Here is a 6,980-nt window from a genome sequence, read left to right as displayed (position 1 = left end):
ACACCTTTACTTGCTTGTTTTACTTTGTTGCTTGCATTAGTTTAGAATACAACTACAAACCCAAATCAATCGTGACAATATCATAAATTGAGATAGATAGACTTAGAACCCAAAGCACACCATCCCGTGGATCGACCTCGACTTAACCACTAATTAGTTGTTTGTTGAGAATTATAAATGTGTTTGATTGGGCGTACAACGACACGCTCACGTCAAGGATATACTCCACAACAAAACGGGGTATCCAAAAGAAATAATAGGACCGTGATGGAGATGGCCAGGTGCATGTTGGCCGAAAAGAAAATGCCGAAGAAATTTTGGGCCGAGGCTGTCTACACATCCGTAGACCTGCTCAACAGACTTCCAACAAAGGCAATTAAGGGAAAAACTCCAGTAGAAGCTGGGAGCGGTAAAAAGCCTACAGCTAAACATTTCAAGGTGTTTGGCTCGATTTGCTATGTTCATGTCCCAGCGCAAAAAAGGAGGAGTAAACTTGTTGATAAGGTAGAGAAAGGTATATTCCTTGGCTATGACTCAAAATCAAAGGCCTATCAGATTTTCAATCTCAATACGGAGAATATTATGATAAGCCGAGACGTGGAGTTTGATGAAGATGCAATCTGGAATTGGGAAGAAAAGAAGGTGGAAAGAATTGTGATCCTAGTTCATGATCACCAACATCCAGAAGGTGATGATGATATGATCAACAATAATGATCTTCCTACACCTCCATCAACTCCAATGCATGCACACTCTCCGCCCTCTAACGACAATTCGGAGAATGCTACAGGACCTTAAGGTAAGAAAGATCTCTCCGAAATTTATGCAGAATGTCCTGTTATTAGTCTGAATGAAGAGGAATATGAGCGATGCTACTTCATTTTTTAGGAGCCAAAAGACATTGATGAGCCTTCCAAACACAAGGAATGGCAAAAAGCTATGGAGAAGGAAATACACATGATAAAGAAGAACAACACTTGGGAGTTGACAAGCCAAGAGATCGAAAGGTGATTGGTGTAAAATGGGTTTATAAAACTAAGTTGAATCCTAATGGCTCTATCAACAAGTACAAAGCAAGAATGATCGGCAAAGGATATTCCCAACAATATGGAATTCACTACGGAGATACGTTTGCTCCAGTTGTTCGTCATGCTACCAGCTCATGGAGGAGACGTACATCGAGCAACCTCCGAGTTTGGCGATACAAAAGAAAAAAAGAAAAAGAAGAGGAATGTTCAAGCTGAGTGTTACACCAAAAGTCTCAAGGAGAAGTGTTGAAGTATGAGCTTTTAGTGTATTCTAGAAATTTCCAGAATATTCTAGATTTATCCAGAATGTGCTAAAATAATGTAGAAATAACTAGAATAGTCTAGAAGGATATAGAAGAGTTATATATGTTCTAGGTTTATGTAGAACAACCTAGAACCTTCTAGACATGTGTATAAGTGGTAAGCAACTCTAGCTAGAGAGTTCCATGTCTAGGTCACTCTAGAATGTCCTATTCTAGAGTGCTCTTAGAATGCATGAGAAGGAAGAGGAGCTTTATAAATAGAGGATCTCCCCTTCCGTTTCAATGTATCCAAAAATTCACAAACAACTAATACACAAACTAATTCCTTCAAACTAAATTTCAACTAATCAACCTTCAACTAATCAACTAAACTAACTAATAACTAATCTCCACTCTACTTTCTATACTCCCCCATATACCAACAAAATGAAATATTTGGACAATTGTATTGAGTGATTCCACAGTTTCAGCCGCAAAGACTCGGCGAAGTTATAGTGAGTAAGACATAATATGTAGAAAATCATTATCGTTCCATCTCTTTTCGCTGCACAGAACAGAAGTTCCTCAACATTTGTTGAGCTGGATAGCCTTCCGGCGACAATGAGATGAAGTGCTCTACCACTGAAATAGCCTCTTCATTTGTGAAGTACTGATAAAGACCGTCTGATGACAATATCAAGAACTGGTCTTTTGTTCCTAATCTATGGTGGTATAGGAACGGTAGGCAGTTAGGGTATGGTGAATTCCCGACATAGGTAATTCGGAACATCTCTAAAAGTGCATCATTCCACTTTTTCTACAATATGTCAAAAGAACGAGTAAGAAAATCAATCACATTAAAACAATAATCATTAACCGCAATTGGATGTAATTTGTGCCTAATTATGGATTTTTAAAATAATCATGAGTCCAAATTTGTAGAAAAATCCGTGTTAAATAATTCTGAAAGAGACTATAAGATTGCAAAAGATAAAACAGAAATTGTCATCGGAAAGGAGCATATTTCAACACCCTTTGATTTCGAGATAAATGTAGATTGTAGACTACAGCTTCAGCAGTTCCATTCACAGTAAGGGTAATCACAATGAAATATTGTCTGTTCGTTCAGTCAGAAGTTAGGACAAGTATACTTTGATTCATTGACTCCAATAAATAGACACCGAAGGTCGCACTCGATTTAGTAGTTCAGCCACCGAACTCAAAGTTATTCAATAAAGCATGACGTGAACTATCTTTATTCAAACCATAAATTGACCTACAAGCATTCTAAGGAAATTTATAATGCCCTACATAAATCAAATGATAATCCCTTCATTTAATTCCGATATATGAAAATAGTGATCAAATTGGTGAGCACATTACCTTCAGCTCACAAAACTTCTATTAAAATGCATTAATTATTAAGTGTTGCACGACTCATATGTGCATAAACGTCATGTCATTGAACTAAAGTAGATGGTAATGAGCTCACTACCTGCTTGAGAAAACCAACATCAAAAGCTCGAGTGACCTTAAACGAGCCTTTGACACGATCATTTGAAATAGCAAAGCAATCACCAGGATGCTCTTCTTTGATCATTCGAAATAGCAAAGCAATTTTGTACTTCCTGAAAAATGCAACAAATCAACTTACTCATACAAATTCAATTGCCATTACAAGAGATCAAATAACTAAACCAAACAATTTTTTAACTAAACAAATTTTCCTGCCGCAGAAAACATACAGTACTTACATGAATCCTGTAGAAGGGAAAAAAAGAAGGGTAATTTGTATTTGTAGTATAAACAAGAAGAGCTAACTACATGTAGCCTTAACACCTCTAGGCAGCTTAGTCTTATATTAGCTCTTGATTTCTTTAGCGAGATAAAATGATTTGTGGATTGGGGTCTATAATGGATGCTTAAGGCATACCATTGTGTAATCTCTAATGGATCTCATTACATTAATTATTCCAACTTACTTTAAAATTCGCAAACTTTATCATCATAAACAAATCAAATGAGAGACCGTTGTATAGAGTTCACCACAAAATCTGAAAACTATGATGATTATAAGATGAAAATAAGCAAATTAAATAATCAAACCTGAGGAGTTCTGTAAATGCGGAGATAGTCTCAAACCTAACTCTTCCACAAGACAAATCTCAGAGTACAATACTATCTCCCTTTATGACTATCTCTAGCTTCCATAGGTATTGTCTCTCACTCTCTCCCATAAACCTTTGCACCTAACTCATCCCCTGCCCGCCTTTATCTAAGCTTATATCTTAAAAAATAGTAAAATATAGTTTTACAGTTTCTGACGATTATCAACTGCATGCCTTCTCTTTGCATTGCCAAGCATTTTCAGTGAACCAAATGCCAGTAAAGTAAAGAGATGTCCTGACCTCCCCAACCTACTCTTCGCATCGCACACACCCCTCCAAAAAAAACTTAAACAATCGGTAGTTGCACTACCGACTCTCATTACCGCATTTCCCAACCTAAATATCAACACTCCCCAATTCAAGCAAAACTATAAAAGAACATTAGCAGAGCTGGCAAAATTACCATATAATCAAACAAGAATCATTCACTGATACACCATATATGCGAATGTAATCTAAACAAAACCGAGCACAAACTATCTCATTCACTCTTCTACTCCCACCCTCTCCCTCACCTTAACCCTCCCCTTCTCTGAATCTCAACAAAACAACCAAAAAGCCTCTCTCCCTCCATCCCTCCCTTTATCTCTCTTTGAAAGTCTCACTGAGCAAAACCAAGTAGAACCTCTTTTTCCTTCCCTCACTCTCCCCTTTCCTTTGTGATTCTCTGATATGGAAGAAGATAGCCCTATATAATAAAGAATCCATCACGGGTAAACCATACGGGCGAAGGCCATCTGAAAAACAATGACCCTTCCCCTCATTTCCACCCTCTCCCACTATACATCTTCCCTCCTTCCTAATCTAAAGAAACTAAACATGGAGTCTCATCTCCCCCCCTCTCCCTCTCAATCTTAGCTAAACCAAGCATAAACTCTTTTTGTCTCCATCGTTCTCCCGCTTCCTTCACCTCTCCTCTCTCCCTCTGCTCCCTCCTCACATAGGTCTGTCACTAAATTACAAATTAAGTGAATCTATATGATTTAGAAAAGACGATATTCCAAGTTTTTTAAAAGGCAAGTAAAAATACTAACATCAACGGTACCAATCATGGCAAAAACAGAGGTCCCTAACAGAACATTGGAACTTGGAAGTTAAATATCAAAGAGATAATCGTTGTATCCTATTGCATTTCTAAACAGGTTTATCCTCAACGACTATATATTAAGTATTAGCATGAACATCGTTCTTAAAATAAGGGTATGAATCTTATCCTATATAAACACATGTCATTTGGGGTCTTATGATAGATATGCAGGTAGCCCCATATAAGGTAGAATCAATTATGGGTACATCACACATGTGAAAGCAACATGAACAAAACTAAGTACAAAACTCTCTCTTGATTCTCTGATAAGCATGCAGCTAGCTGTACTTTAAGCAAGAATCAATACAGGTACACCGCATGTGAAGATGGTGAGAAAAGCATAGAACATGTGCTCACCACTCCTCTACTTCCATCCCTCTCAACGCACTCCCCTGTCCCTCCCTCACCATCTAAACAAAACCAAACACCAAGTCTTTTTTCCCTTTTCCCTTATCCCTCTTAATACGAGAAAAATCAAACACAAACTGTTTTTCATTCATCTTTCTCCCACTCACTTCATCTCTCCTCCCTCCATCCCTCATCCCTCTCTCTCCCCCGCCCTTATGTGGTCATGTCGCACAATTGCTAATTATGTAAATCAAAATGATTTGAGGAAGGCAAGATAGTTACATGGCAACAAATCCTTTCATCCATTTTACTTCGTATGTAAAGGTAATACATTGCCAACAAAAATATTGCAAAGGAAGGTAAATTTTTTCCTACCAATGATGGTAGAACCTCCTCTTCCTCCTCCTCCTCCTCCTCCTCTAATGTCCTCTTCCTCCTCAACTCAACCTCATTCTTACAACCATTTCCTCCTTCAATACACTCAGTTAGCTGCTAACTAAGCTGAAATACAAGACTCTGGCAAGTATACAAAAACGCTCAAAAACACTCAGCCAGAAATCAAACTTGTCGATTATTTTCTCAGAAGACTGCAACTCGATGAAAATAGTTGACAAAAGAGTCTCAAAGTCGATCATCTAGAAGATCAACAACAGTCAGTTCAAGTGTGCAGTTACAGAAGTATTGAAAATTCTCAAAGAGTTGATTCATTTTCTTATATTTGTTTTCAATTGTTACTTCAGTTCTGAATTTTGTTTTTCCATCCCTTAAAAGTTCAGATTCTTTGTTATTCAAGAATCTTTTTTATTTTATACTCAAAGAATTAGAAAGTCTACTCTGCGCAAACATATCGACTGCTTGGCTCATCATACAAAAAACGCTTTCAATAATGACCAAAAATAGACGGTGGTGAGTTAATCTCTTCTCTGTTTTAAAAAAAAAAAAAAAACAAGTCTACTCTACTCCCTCCATTTATTGACCTCCTACCATTATTTGTCCGAAAAAACAACACATTTTCCCCTTTCCATATGTATGATATGGCTTTTGAAACACAATTGTATAGAACACATATAGGCAATGAATGACTCAATTAGATGGGTTCACCCAAATATAATGTAAAAACACCGAATATTCACCAAAATAACCTTATTAAAACTTCTTAATTACTACCTCGTCGTTGTCCCAGTCAATAGTTTACATATTTCATTTTGGTTCATCCCCATAGTTTACAATCAAATGTTCCCTTTAATCATCAAAATTTCCTATCTATAAATGATAACATTTGATCTTAAGCGTGTCAAGATTACTGAGAGATAAAACTAAACAATGCATAAGGCTTGCTAAAAAGCAAATTACCTGAAATCCAAAGCAAAAACCTAGCCAGTCAAATATGTCAAAGAAGGGCCTTGGAATTCTAAAGCTTCTTGAATTCATCCAGAAAAGGTAAGCCACGACTGTGTCGTGTGACTACAACTGCTACCTTAATCTGCATCAAGTAAGCTTTAGGCCTACACATAATGGAAACTCAAACGGTAAAAACAGAGAGGCTATCAAATGCTGGCAACTGTCATGCATCAAGGTTTAGTACAAACTACAGTAAGAGTTTTTACAACAAACCTCCGTAAGTTGCATGATAGGTTGATGGTAGCCATCACTACCTAACGGAAAGATATTGTATGTGTGATGTCAATTGCACCTCTATTACCATGGAGCTGCACATTGAGAAAAGCGCGATTAGAAATAATTCCTGAATATGCGAATTTAGCTTGATCACCAGTTGCACTTGTAAAAGACAACAAACAAACAAAAGCAACAAAATTTATATGATAATATTGAATAAAAAAACAAAAAATACCAATTGTAGCATTATCCCATCCTTGAAGAAAATTTCCAATTGTTGCAGCAATTGCAATCCACACTGCTCCACCCTTAATGCGTAATCACCTACTCAATCAACTGTCAGAAACATCAATATCACACTGATGAGCTCCTATTTCTACATTGTTTTGGCATCATTTGGAGCTCATTTGGTAATATTTGGTGACGGTTTTTGACGATTTTCACGTTATTTAACCAATTCCGAATACCTTATCATTTAGCACGATTTCTA

General features: G+C 37.0%; 1 long non-coding RNA gene across 1 annotated transcript; it reads right to left on the bottom strand.

Moving 5' to 3' along the window:
• Positions 1–2,506: 2,506 nt before the first annotated feature.
• LOC141658879 (uncharacterized) lies at positions 2,507–6,587 on the bottom strand. The gene is made up of 3 exons (XR_012549499.1): positions 6,488–6,587; positions 6,227–6,378; positions 2,507–2,898 (listed from the first exon to the last, which is right to left on the bottom strand). It is a non-coding gene; the product is annotated as an uncharacterized LOC141658879 (long non-coding RNA).
• Positions 6,588–6,980: the final 393 nt, after the last annotated feature.

This window comes from Silene latifolia, chromosome 6, assembly GCF_048544455.1.
Source record: "Silene latifolia isolate original U9 population chromosome 6, ASM4854445v1, whole genome shotgun sequence".
Classification (NCBI taxonomy): Eukaryota; Viridiplantae; Streptophyta; class Magnoliopsida; order Caryophyllales; family Caryophyllaceae; genus Silene; species Silene latifolia.
Note: the sequence above shows the minus strand (reverse complement) of the source record. Positions and strands in the feature narration are given on the sequence as shown.